The sequence below is a fragment of the Panthera uncia genome (genome assembly GCF_023721935.1).
Source record: "Panthera uncia isolate 11264 chromosome D3 unlocalized genomic scaffold, Puncia_PCG_1.0 HiC_scaffold_8, whole genome shotgun sequence".
Lineage (NCBI taxonomy): Eukaryota > Metazoa > Chordata > Mammalia > Carnivora > Felidae > Panthera > Panthera uncia.
In genome coordinates, this window is record NW_026057586.1 from 33,835,135 (window position 1) to 33,850,201 (window position 15,067).

Sequence of the window (15,067 nt, forward strand, 5' to 3'; positions counted from 1 at the left end):
TTCTAAACACATGAAACATACCTTATCATATGTTCAAAACCACTTTTAAAGTTTTGAAAGAATCTGTGAAGCCTATAAAATTATAACCATAGTCTTGAATATAGCAGGAAGTACTATAAGTCAAGTGATTCAAATTATCAACCACATAAGGAACTAGCATTTGATTATTTCAGGACTAAAGTCAGGAGCAAGCACTACAATTCAGAATAATGAATAATTTGTTTTGTGTGTATATGTGTGTATATGCATACATGTGCATACTGTATAAGGATCTACTTGCCAAGTCCCAAGATCATTTTTCAGTTTTCCTGATTTGACTTTTCAATGTCATTTTACATATTTAACTACTCTTTCATGCCTGAAGTATTTTTTTTCCAGGCCCTTTGAAAGTATACTCATCTGATTTTCCTCCTACTTTATTGGCTATTCTGACTTAACCAACTTAACTTGCTCCATTTTCTCATTCTGACCTCTACATGTCCTTTGGGTTCTTATCTTTTTTTTTTTTCATGTCCTTTATTTACATACATTTCCTACATACTCACCCAATCCCATATTGTTTAGCCACCCAAACATGCTTCTGACATACAAATTTCCTTTATTGATGTTTAACTCTCTCCTGAACTCCAATCATTTCTACTTGGCTATCCAAGAATCTCAACTTACATGTGAAAGTAAAGAATAAACAAACAAAAATATATTTTCTCCAATACACTTTCTATTTTCAGACTCTGCCATTTCAAATAATTGCTCAGGCCAAAGACCTAAATGTTATCCTTGATTCTTTTTTTTCCTCACACACTTCCCTCATTATATTAGCCATCAGCAATTCTGGTTAATACTGGCTTCAGAATTTTCATCACATTACAAATTTCCTCCATTTTCACCACTATCACCTCTGAATAAAACACTAGCATTGCTCAGAGACTACTGTAATAGCCTTCTCTTTAATTCATTGTGTCTACATTTGGACCTGTATGGTCTACTCTCCACCCAAAAGCCAGACTGATTTCTTTTTACTTAAGGTCATGCTATTTTCATGCTTAATATCCTTCTATAGCTTCCATTCATGCTTAGAATAAATCTAAACTTCTCACCTTGGCCTACATAGCCATCTATGATTTTATCCTTGTCTACTTCTCCAACATATTTTCCTCAGACTATGTTCCTTACTGGCAATGTTCTAGTTCAAAGTCATTCCCTCTTACCTTTGTACATACGTAATATTATCATCTGCATATCCTGGGCCCTCTGACTGGAATCACTCTCCCTAATTCTCTCTCCATCATTAGATTTTAAAACACATTGCATCTTCATTGACTGTAGGGGCAAACCATTTATTACCATCCCATACCACTTACTATTATATTCTACTTTATTGTTTTCTGACTTCATGCTCTCTAGACCCATAGAATATATTATTGGTCAACCCCCACAAACCCAACTATAACAGTGCTCACCATGAGTACAGAGACTTTTCTTTTATTCAACACTGAATTCCCATAACCCAGATTAGTGCCTATATACAACAGATGCTCAGCAAATAATTCTTGAATATGTATGTTTTTGCATATTGAAGTATTGTGTTTACATAGTTATATATTTAAATATTAATCATTCAGTCACTCACTGCATAAGGAATTTCCTTGGTAAACCAAATATAACAAAACCTGGCTTAATCAAAACTCTGAATTAAGTAAAACTGTAGATATAATAATTTCCTGATTCAAAGAAAACATCTGAATTTTAGGGAAAAAAGTGGCAAACAGCACCATACACCTATACAATGATTTAATAAACTATTAAGAAAATAACTTTATTTCCATGTGTTTGGTTTAGCTCAAATTTATTTGATTCATCTATTCATTCTCCATCTCTGCCTGTAAAAATCTAGAAATTTTCACAATGATAACTCTGAGCTCTTGTGAAGTTCAGTGAGGAAATATTTTTGCTTTGATCTTTTGACTGCTCTGTCTGAGGTAAACAAACATATTTGGGAATTTAGAGGTGGTTTTTGATGGTCAGAAGTAAAACAAATACATTTGCAATAACTTTTGTTATGGTTTTACTAAAGTAAGCTTGCAAATCGTTAACTGTTATCTAAATGATATGAACAATTGTGTAAGGTACTATAATATATCATATGAAGTCATTTTTTACCTTCTAAACTAAAAATAAATCCAGGGATCTTCCCCCACCCCCAGCAATAAAAATGGGCTTCTTCTGAAGAAGGCGTCTCTGGGAAGTCAGCACCCTGCACTGATTTGGCATCAATATCAGGTTTACCAATATTAGATTTATCTGACAGGTGGGTGGTCGGAGACTCAGAAAAATCAAGATCCAGCCAGCTATAAGATAGCTATGATGGATTGGAACCACTTTGAGATCCAATTCTTAACCAATATTTAAAGTACCTTTATTTCTATGGGGTGGGAAGTAATTCAAATAAATGAAAAGTGTTCATTCCACTTACTTTGCTAATCTTACTCAAAGATGATTTTCAAAATAGTGAAAGACTGTGTCTTTGTCTTCTAAACAAACATTTCCAAAAAGAATCGGTATATGAAGTTAAGGTTACAGGGTCACTCAAGGTCTCATTCTGAGAGGATATAAAAAAAGGGGGGAGGAGAACTTTGTAAATCATGTTGGTTATAGAAGTGAAAAGAAAATCCTTTGAAGAATAGGTCATTGGTTTTGATATTAGGGAATAAGGTATGAGATGCACTTTGAGGAACTGTAACCTAACCAAGCAGCTCACACATAGTGGTTTTCATTAAAAAAGTTGCCATTTATCTTATCATGGCAAGTTTATCTTACCATGAGCTGTCATTGAAAGGATAGGGAAATACTGTGACTTACTGCAGCCCAGCAGATATCAAAAAAAGACAGATGGCAACTTTTTAATGACAGACACTGTTCTCTGGGGCTTATTTACATCTTCAGATTTAGAAGCAGCCACCGTCAATACCACCCTCTGGGGCTGAGCTGAAAGGAGGCATTAACAGAGTAAATTCTATATTAGCATTAAAATCTTGAAATCGTGGGGAAAATTTGATTCCTGTGGAATCTACTGTTCATATTGTAAAAAAAAAAAATTGCATGACGATAAGAGATAAATTTTTATTTTAAGATTTTAATATTTTTAAATAATGTATATTTTTTATAATATTTGTGAATTTTCTGAATCAAATCTGACAGTTAAGAGCCTGTAGTTTTAAGCCACACACTCATGGAATCAATCTGCTTTTCTCTGTTTCTCTCATCTATAGTGTGAAGAAAAAAGAATGTTCCCAACTCACAGGGCTGTATTACATATTCAAAGCATAGAATAATAGAGTTGTTATGGTTACTGTTATCAGTATTAACTAATGAGGTCCACTGTATTTCATGTTCTATTCAGTAAAGCAAAATCAAACTCTCTAAATAAGGAAAGCAGCTCTAGTGATTGTCTCCCAAATGGAGACAATTTTCAAACATTCTATATTTAAATCAGTCAGTTAAATACACCCATAAATCCCAAGTCTGCAGCCAATCCCAAGGTATCCTTGCCTCCTTGTGTCCCATCAAGTGTTGACTGGACCATGTAGGGAGAACTGTCCTTTCTTCCTATTGAATCATCCATTTCAGTTGAGCTAGCTCCTGGTCACTCTCCCTTCCTGGGCCATTGAGAACACTTATTACCCATACCACACATTTTGGGACTTCTTCACACAGTGCATTTCTATCATTTTGTATCTGAATCTTTCTCTCACAACTAGATGCACATTCCTTCAGTGAAAGTATATGCTATATATTTTTTCATAGGAATCAACCTAGTCCACTGTGAAGCAAGAAATTAAGACTCATTTATGATATTTTACCTTAAAACAATATAAAATTAATTTACATAGGCTAACTTTATGATACCATTGCTCAGAATGTCTTCCCCATACGCTTAAATTGAATAGTGTGACAGAAAGACAAAATACTGAGCTCAAAAAAATCTTCAAACTTGCAGTTTATATAACTAATTTCTAGAAAAAACATTTAGCCTCTTTGAGCCTCAGTTTCACCATCTGTTAAATAACAAAACTGAACAGGTGACCTTAGGATCCAGTCCAGATTGAGTATTATTATTATTTTATTAAAGTGAACAATGTTTGTAATGCAGTCACTAATCTCCATGTACGTTTCAAAATACTGGCCTAGCATATATTCTAACTGCATATAATGATATTAGTCATATAGTCATCACAATTTTAAACAAAGAAACCAGAGTAGCAAATGAAATCTGATCACTAGGTGTTTTATGTTCAAACACAGAATTATATTAAATATACAGATACATAAAATGGGAAAGTCATTTCTTTCTAGGCTGCTTTTAACTCCCTTCCATGTTTCACTTTGAAGCATTTTGCTTCATTTCATCATTTATCAGATGCTTAAAAACTCTGAAGAATGAAGTTAACTAATTGTCCATTAGATGCCATGGATCTTTCATCTATTTAAGAATGTCTCCTTGATGCAGTTCCTCTCATTAGACAAGGCTGTGAGCTTTGCTGTGCACTCACAGATGGTATCCTGGCTTCTGCAGCAATGGGCACTTAAGCTCCAGGAAGCCCTGTTTAGACAGGGATGCTTTAATAGAGCAGTCCACATCCAACCTCTCACTCTTGTCTAAGTACCTGCTGGTGATGATCACTTTGCTTCCTGCTGCTCTAAGTGGAGTCATTAAGAGAAATGCAACTTTCAGAACTATCGGGAAAGGGTGGAAACATCTTCATCTGAAGGTCAGCTCCACCAAACATTTTCCCTGCCTACTTCCATCAATTTCATCATTATGAAGAAATACAATAATTCTTATTGTTAAAGAGTTCTAAGAGACCATTACCTCTCTTTTTTCCCCCCTCCCAGAACTTGGGGGAGGGGGAAAGAATAAACTAAACTTTAGAAAATTAATGGTTGTTCCAACATTTTTATAGGGATATAGGTAAGATTATAGTATTTTCCAGAACACAGTTTGGCATTTCATATAGTTAAATATGAGGATCAGTTTCTTCAGGATTTCCTCAACCCTCTGCCTGGTGGTAACAGAGTGCATAGTGATAAATTATCACTTTGGGATTATCTTTATTGGAACAAGAATATAAGAAATAAAACTTGAGCAAAATGTAACCACTTTCTATGAGGATAGGCTGACCACTTTCTATGCTAATTGAACATTACTGAAGAATAAGAAAAAATAAATTTAATGGTGAGTGAATAACTTCAGTTTTTTTTTAAATAGGTTTATTCACTGGTTTCCAGTTAATCCAAGAAGTGCTTATCAAGAAATTACAGGAATTGAGCTGTATCACTTCTTGCAAAATGTATCAAAGAAGCATCTGCTATGACACCTTCCCTCAGGATTCTGAAATCTACTTGGGTAAGAGGAGACAAGTATATATAAAGAATAAAATTTATAAGTAAATGTGAAACAAATAGAGGAAACTGTAAACCAGCATAAAGGTAGGTACTACATTTAATGTAATCAAAAACTAAAGTTTGAAGCTTATATTTGCAATATATAATCAAGATATTCATGAGGTTACTACTATTATTCATATTAACGCCCTACATGTAATTTTAGACTTCAAATTATTTTTGAAGAGGAGAAAAAATAAAGAAATTTTGGGTGAGAAAATACGATGAACAAAAGCTGAGCCAACTTTTTTAACTCAGGGAGTCCTAGTGCAAACATTCATGTGAGAAGAACCCTGCCTCTTTATATAGCTCCTGAAGAACTTTATCGCATTATTACCGACATGGTCTCCCTGCCCATCTGTTTTAGTTTTCCTTATTTCAATTGTATATTTATAAAATTGCACCCTCCACTTTCAATAGCCTCAGGGTACAAGTACCAATAAAATTCCCATTGATTAAAGTATTAAAATACATGAAAAGGAACAATAGCCAGCAGCAATAATGATTAAACACATAAGTATCAAACAAAACAAAATTGTATTAAAAACAACAGCCTCCTCAAATCTATCCCTTAAAATGTAGCAGGCCAGCTTAGAATGTAGGAAAAAACTGAATGAGTTGTAAGCATACACAACACCCTTGCCTATGAAATATAGTAAAACTTTCACATTACTCTTTGGCTCAGTTTCTGTGTATTCTCAGCATAATTTTTTCCCCTTCTGTGTGCCTCTGGTTTCTCTAGCTGTTAAATGGGAAGTATACTGCTCATCACAGATAAAAAGAGTACTGTCTCCTGGGGATGTTGTGAGGAAGAATGAAATAAGAAAATTCAAATGACTTAAAAGTGGATCAGTATAAATATTAGTTGTTTTTAGCATTACATAGCATTCTAACATTCTTTAAATATTTAATTCCTGATTGTGTCCTTACTCTGATAATAGAATCTGCATTTTTAGAGATAAACTCTGTGGTTGTAGATGCTAAACATCTAAATATCATAAATATTAAAATATCATATAAATATAGTACTTATAGCTTTATTGTTTTATTAATACTTATAGCTGATGACAGTATCAGAGGTAAAATGAGCCTGTCTTCCGTGATACATTCCAAACTCTACTAAGCACATTTCTAAATACTTTTATTGAAACAAAAGAGACTGAATGACACCGATTTTGTGTTAAGACATCAAAAAGCCATGAACCTGTGTCTGCATATAGACACTTTTCCACTTAGACTAGTAAACACAACACTACAAGATGAACTTATCTCCCAAGAAGATCAATAGTATTATTTTATTTTAAGCTTTTATTTCCAAGTTAAACTCTAGAAAACTATTCTTTATTATAATATTCATAGGGTCTACTTCAAACACACATAAAAACATTCATGTGCACAAATATACACACAGCATCTGCCATTCTGACTGTCCTGGATGCCATGTCATCCTCATTCTCATTTTCTTAGAAAAAGGGGACATCATTGGTCCTTATTCTCATTTCAAAAATATTTTTGGGAATAATTAAATAAAAATTAGACCAACCATACATACAACACTAACAATAAGAACAACTGATAGAGATGCAATGGTCCCATGCTTCATTGTGCCTTTGGATATTACTTAAATATCTAATTTCAGGTAAAATCTTTACTTGTCTACCTCCTTACACCATTCAATTCAGCAATGTACAGAGTAATCATAGCATCTCTAATTTTCTAACAGACATATTGATTAAATGCCTATTTATGAAATTGATTATTGTAAAACTAGGAGTTACGGAAATAAACAAAAGGAACTCGAGTTTGAGCCGACAAAATAAATGTAGAAACACAAATATATAATATATCAGGTGATGATAAATGTTAGGAATGAGAATTATTTCATCTCGTCCGGAAGATGGCGGCGTAGGAGGACGCGGGGCTCACAGCGCGTCCTGCCGATCACTTAGATTCCACCTACACCTGCCTAAAGAACCCAGAAAACCGCCAGAGGATTAGCAGAAGGGAGTCTCCGGAGTCAAGCGCAGACTAGAGGCCCACGGAAGAGGGTAGGAAGGGCGGCGAGGCGGTGCGCGCTCCACGGACTGGCGGGAGGGAGCCGGGGCGGAGGGGCGGCTCGCCGGCCAAGCAGAGCCCCCGAGTCTGGCTGGCAAAAGCGGAGGGGCCGGACAGACTGTGTTCCGACAGCAAGCGCGACTTAGCGTCTGGGAGGTCATAAGTTAACAGCTCTGCTCGGAAAGCGGGAAGGCTGGAGGACAAAGGGAGGGAGAGCTGCTGAGCCCCCGGACGGCAGAGCTCAGCTTGGCGGGGAACAAAGGCGCTCGCCAGCGCCATCTCCCCCGCCCATCCCCCAGCCAAAATCCCAAAGGGAACCAGTTCCTGCCAGGGAACTTGCTCGCTCCGCGCAAACACCCAACTCTGTGCTTCTGCGGAGCCAAACCTCCGGCAGCGGATCTGACTCCCTCCCGCTGCCACAGGGCTCCTCCTGAAGTCGATCACCTAAGGAGAAGCGAGCTAAGCCTGCCCCTCCACCCCCCGTGCACCTTGCCTACCCACCCCAGCTAATACGCCAGATCCCCAGCAACATAAGCCTGGCAGTGTGCAAGTAGCCCAGACGGGACACGCCACCCCACAGTGAATCCCGCCCCTAGGAGAGGGGAAGAGAAGGCACACACCAGTCTGACTGTGGCCCCAGCAGTGGGCTGGGGGCAGACATCGGGTCGGACTGCGGCCCCGCCCACTAACTCCAGTTATACACCACAGCACAGGGGAAGTGCACTGCAGGTCCTCACCACGCAAGGGACTCTCCAAAATGACCAAACAGAAGAATTCCCCTCAGAAGAATCTCCAGGAAATAACAACAGCTAATGAACTGATCAAAAAGGATTTAAATAATATAACAGAAAGTGAATTTAGAATAATAGTCATAAAATTAATCGCTGGGCTTGAAAACAGTATACAGGACAGCAGAGAATCTCTTGCCACAAAGATCGAGGGACTAAGGAACAGTCACGAGGAGTTGAAAAACGCTTTAAACGAAATGCAAAACAAAATGGAATCCACGATGGCTCGGCTTGAAGAGGCAGAGGAGAGAATAGGTGAACTAGAAGATAAAGTTATGGAGAAAGAGGAAGCTGAAAGAAAGAGAGATAAAAAAATCCAGGAGTATGAGGGGAAAATTAGAGAACTAAGTGATACACTAAAAAAAAATAATATACGCATAATTGGTATCCCAGAGGAGGAAGAGAGAGGGAAAGGTGCTGAAGGGGTACTTGAACAAATTATAGCTGAGAACTTCCCTGAACTGGGGAAGGAAAAAGGCATTGAAATCCAAGAGGCACAGAGAACTCCCTTCAGACGTAACTTGAATCGATCTTCTGCACGACATATCATAGTGAAACTGGCAAAATACAAGGATAAAGAGAAAATTCTGAAAGCAGCAAGGGATAAACGTGCCCTCACTTATAAAGGGAGACCTATAAGACTCGTGACTGATCTCTCCTTTGAAACTTGGCAGGCCAGAAAGGCTTGGCACGATATCTACAGTGTGCTAAACAGAAAAAATATGCAGCCGAGAATCCTTTATCCAGCAAGTCTGTCATTTAGAATAGAAGGAGAGATAAAGGTCTTCCCAAACAAACAAAAACTGAAGGAATTTGTCACCACGAAACCAGCCCTACAAGAGATCCTAAGGGGGATCCTGTGAGACAAAGTACCAGAGACATCACTACAAGCATAAAACATACAGACATCACAATGACTCTAAACCCATATCTTTCTATAATAACACTGAATGTAAATGGATTAAATGCGCCAACTAAAAGACATAGGGTATCAGAATGGATAAAAAAACAAGACCCATCTATTTGCTGTCTACAAGAGACTCATTTTAGATCTGAGGACACCTTTAGATTGAGAGTGAGGGGATGGAGAACTATTTATCATGCTCCTGGAAGCCAAAAGAAAGCTGGAGTAGCCATACTTATATCAGACAAACTAGACTTTAAATTAAAGGCTGTAACAAGAGATGAAGAAGGGCATTATATAATAATCACAGGGTCTATCCACCAGGAAGAGCTAACTATTATAAATGTCTATGCGCCAAATACCCGAGCCCCCAGATATATAAAACAATTACTCATAAACATAAGCAACCTTATTGATAAGAATGTGGTCATTGCAGGGGACTTTAACACCCCACTTACAGAAATGGATAGATCATCTAGACACACAGTCAATAAAGAAACAAGGGCCCTGAATGATACATTGGATCAGATGGACTTGACAGATATATTTAGAACTCTGCATCCCAAAGCAACAGAATATACTTTCTTCTCGAGTGCACATGGAACATTCTCCAAGATAGATCATATACTGGGTCACAAAGCAGCCCTTCATAAGTTTACAAGAATTGAAATTATACCATGCATACTTTCAGACCACAATGCTATGAAGCTTGAAATCAACCACAGGAAAAAGTCTGGAAAACCTCCAAAAGCATGGAGGTTAAAGAACACCCTACTAAAGAATGAGTGGGTCAACCAGGCAATTAGAGAAGAAATTAAAATATACATGGAAACAAACGAAAATGAAAATACAACAATCCAAACGCTTTGGGATGCAGCGAAGGCAGTCCTGAGAGGAAAATACATTGCAATCCAGGCCTATCTCAAGAAACAAGAAAAATCCCAAATACAAAATCTAACAGCACACCTAAAGGAAATAGAAGCAGAACAGCAAAGGCAGCCTAAACCCAGCAGAAGAAGAGAAATAATAAAGATCAGAGCAGAAATAAACAATATAGAATCTAAAAAAACTGTAGAGCAGATCAACGAAACCAAGAGTTGGTTTTTTGAAAAAATAAACAAAATTGACAAACCTCTAGCCAGGCTTCTCAAAAAGAAAAGGGAGATGACCCAAATAGATAAAATCATGAATGAAAATGGAATGATTACAACCAATCCCTCAGAGATACAAACAATTATCAGCGAATACTATGAAAAATTATATGCCAGCAAATTGGACAACCTGGAAGAAATGGACAAATTTCTAAACACCCACACTCTTCCAAAACTCAATCAGGAGGAAATAGAAAGCTTGAACAGACCCATAACCAGCGAAGAAATTGAATCGGTTATCAAAAATCTCCCAACAAATAAGAGTCCAGGACCAGATGGCTTCCCAGGGGAGTTCTACCAGACATTTAAAGCAGAGATAATACCTATCCTTCTCAAGCTATTCCAAGAAATAGAAAGGGAAGGAAAACTTCCAGACTCATTCTATGAAGCCAGTATTACTTTGATTCCTAAACCAGACAGAGACCCAGTAAAAAAAGAGAACTACAGGCCAATATCCCTGATGAATATGGATGCAAAAATTCTTAATAAGATACTAGCAAATCGAATTCAACAGCATATAAAAAGAATTATTCACCATGATCAAGTGGGATTCATTCCTGGGATGCAGGGCTGGTTCAACATTCGCAAATCGATCAACGTGATACATCACATTAACAAAAAAAAAGAGAAGAACCATATGATCCTGTCAATCGATGCAGAAAAGGCCTTTGACAAAATCCAGCACCCTTTCTTAATAAAAACCCTTGAGAAAGTCGGGATAGAAGGAACATACTTAAAGATCATAAAGGCCATTTATGAAAAGCCCACAGCTAACATCATCCTCAACGGGGAAAAACTGAGAGCTTTTTCCCTGAGATCAGGAACACGACAGGGATGCCCACTGTCACCGCTGTTGTTTAATATAGTGCTGGAAGTTCTAGCATCAGCAATCAGACAACAAAAGGAAATCAAAGGCATCAAAATTGGCAAAGACGAAGTCAAGCTTTCGCTTTTTGCAGATGACATGATATTATACATGGAAAATCCGATAGACTCCACCAAAAGTCTGCTAGAACTGATACATGAATTCAGCAAAGTTGCAGGATACAAAATCAATGTGCAGAAATCAGTTGCATTCTTATACACTAACAATGAAGCAACAGAAAGACAAATGAAGAAACTGATCCCATTTACAATTGCACCAAGAAGCATAAAATACCTAGGAATAAATCTAACCAAAGATGTAAAAGATCTGTATGCTGAAAACTATAGAAAGCTTATGCAGGTAATTGAAGAAGATATAAAGAAATGGAAAGACATTCCCTGCTCATGGATTGGAAGAATAAATATTGTCAAAATGTCAATACTACCCAAAGCTATCTACACATTCAATGCAATCCCAATCAAAATTGCACCAGCATTCTTCTCGAAACTAGAACAAGCAATCCTAAAATTCATATGGAACCACAAAAGGCCCCGAATAGCCAAAGTCATTTTGAAGAAGAAGACCAAAGCAGGAGGCATCACAATCCCAGACTTTAGCCTCTACTACAAAGCTGTCATCATCAAGACAGCATGGTATTGGCATAAAAACAGACACATAGACCAATGGAATAGAATAGAAACCCCAGAACTAGACCCACAAACGTATGGCCAACTCATCTTTGACAAAGCAGGAAAGAACATCCAATGGAAAAAAGACAGTCTCTTTAACAAATGGTGCTGGGAGAACTGGACAGCAACATGCAGAAGGTTGACACTAGACCACTTTCTCACACCATTCACAAAAATAAACTCAAAATGGATAAAGGACCTGAATGTGAGACAGGAAACCATCAAAACCTTAGAGGAGAAAGCAGGAAAAGACCTCTCTGACCTCAGCCGTAGCAATCTCTTACTCGGCACATCCCCAAAGGCAAGGGAATTAAAAGCAAAAGTGAATTACTGGGACCTTATGAAGATAAAAAGCTTCTGCACAGCAAAGGAAACAACCAACAAAACTAAAAGGCAACCAACGGAATGGGAAAAGATATTTGCAAATGACACATCGGACAAAGGGCTAGTATCCAAAATCTATAAAGAGCTCATCAAACTCCACACCCGAAAAACAAATAACCCAGTGAAGAAATGGGCAGAAAACATGAATAGACACTTCTCTAAAGAAGACATCCGGATGGCCAACAGGCACATGAAAAGATGTTCAACGTCGCTCCTTATCAGGGAAATACAAATCAAAACCACACTCAGATATCACCTCACGCCAGTCAGAGTGGCCAAAATGAAGAAATCAGGAGACTATAGATGCTGGAGAGGATGTGGAGAAACAGGAACCCTCTTGCACTGTTGGTGGGAATGCAAATTGGTGCAGCCGCTCTGGAAAGCAGTGTGGAGGTTCCTCAGAAAATTAAAAATAGACCTACCCTATGACCCAGCAATAGCACTGCTAGGAATTTATCCAAGGGATACAGGAGTACTGATGCATAGGGGCACCTGTACCCCAATGTTTATAGCGGCACTCTCAACAATAGCCAATTTATGGAAAGAGCCTAAATGTCCATCAACTGATGAATGGATAAAGAAATTGTGGTTTATATACACAATGGAATACTACGTGGCAATGAGAAAAAATGAAATATGGCCTTTTGTAGCAACATGGATGGAACTGGAGAGGGTGATGCTAAGTGAAATAAGCCATACAGAGAAAGACAGATACCATATGGTTTCACTCTTATGTGGATCCTGAGAAACATAACAGAAACCCATGGGGGAGGGGAAGGAAAAAAAAAAAAAAGAGGTTAGAGTGGGAGAGAGCCAAAGCATAAGAGACTGTTAAAAACTGAGAACAAACTGAGGGTTGATGGGGGGTGGGAGGGAGGGCAGGGTGGGTGATGGGTATTGAGGAGGACACCTTTTGGGATGAGCACTGGGTGTTGTATGGAAACCAATTTGACAGTAAATTTCATATTTAAAAAAAAAAATGTTAGGAATGAAAATAAAGCATGGCAAGCAAATGGAGTATAGTGAAGACACGTAAAAGAAAGTAATCTTAGGTAAATTGGGACTTTATGCAGACACCTAGAGAAAGTGAGCAGATATCTGTGAGAAGAGTGTTTTGTTAATATATATATATATATATATATATATATGTCATATATATATTTACATATTATTATTATATATTATATATAACATATGTAATGTATAATATATATATCATATATATATATATATATGATATATATATAATGACAAGGGCAACTGGGTGGCTCAGTTGGTTAAGCATCTGACGCTTGGTTTCAGCTCAGATCTCACAGTTCTTGAGTTTGAGCCTGGTATCAGGCTCTCTCTAAAACAAAACAAAACAAATGAACAAAGAAACAACACTTTTTCAGGACTCTAAAAGTGTTCTTGGGACTTTTGTGAAATAGGAAGATGGTGAATGAAGTGAGCTAAGTAAGCAAAATTCATTATTCTGATGCAAATTCTTGTAACCCATTACACATTGTGAAGAATTTTCATCTCATCATCTCATTTATGTTTACCATAATCTAGTGCAATACATATCACAGATATTGCCCTCCATTTTCAAATGTAGAAAATCTATATTCATGCGTTTAGTTCTTGTGTCCAAGCTATTGGTGGGGAAATGGAAATCTCAAAGCTAAGTTTATTGATTTAGTACTTTTTCCCACACTCTACACATTCTCTGTTCAGAAGTTCGTACTAATACTTGGTAGATTCCTTCAAACGTTCGAAGTCTATATCTTTAAGAATTTATTTTCAGTGTATATAAAATATATATATGTTCATGAAAATAGTCACACAACACAGATATAGAAAAAAATCTGAGATATTTATTTATTTTGATTAATTTATTTACATTCCAGTTAACATATAGTGTAGTATTGGTTTCAGGAGTAGAACTCAGTGATTCATCACTTATATGCAACACCCAGTGCTCATCCCAACAAATGCCCTCCTTAATGCCCATCACCCATTTAACTCATCCCCCCACCCAACTCCCCTCCAGCAACCTTCAGTTTGTTCTCTGTATTTAAGAGTCTCTTATGGTTTGCCACCCACTCTGTTTTTATCTTATTTTTCCTTCCCTCCCCTATGTTCATCTGTTGTGTTTCTTAAATTCCACATATGAAGGGTGCCTGGTGGCTCAGTCAATCAAGTGTCCAACTTTGGCTCAGGTCATGATCTCACAGTTCTTGAGTTCAAGCCCCACAATGGGCTCCAAGCCCACTTCAGATACTCTGTCCTCTCCCTCTCTCCATCCCTCTCCCGCTCATGCTTTCTCTCTCAAAAATAAATAAAACATTAGAAAATAAATAAAGTCCACATATGAGTGAAACCATATGATATTTAAAAGAGCCCTCAAAAGCAGGGCATTCACAGAATAATATATGGATTGAGAAAAACTCAAAGAAAGGATAAGTTTTAATGAAAACAAAATAATGTTTTTATTAATTCTTTTTTTTAATTTTTTTCTATTTATTTTTGAGACAGAGAGAGACAGAGCATGAACAGGGGAGGGTCAGAGAGAGAGGGAGACACAGAATCCGAAGCAGGCTCCAGGCTCTGAGCTGTCAGCCCAGAGCCCGATGCGGGGCTCGAACCCATGGACCGTGAGATCATGACCTGAGCTGAAGTCGGATGCTTAACCGACTGAGCCACCCAGGCTCCCCATAAACAAAATAATTTTTAAGGAAAAGATGAATGAGATTATTTATCAATTCAAATACTAGAAAACAAGGAATCCCACAAAGGAAGTTTGATGG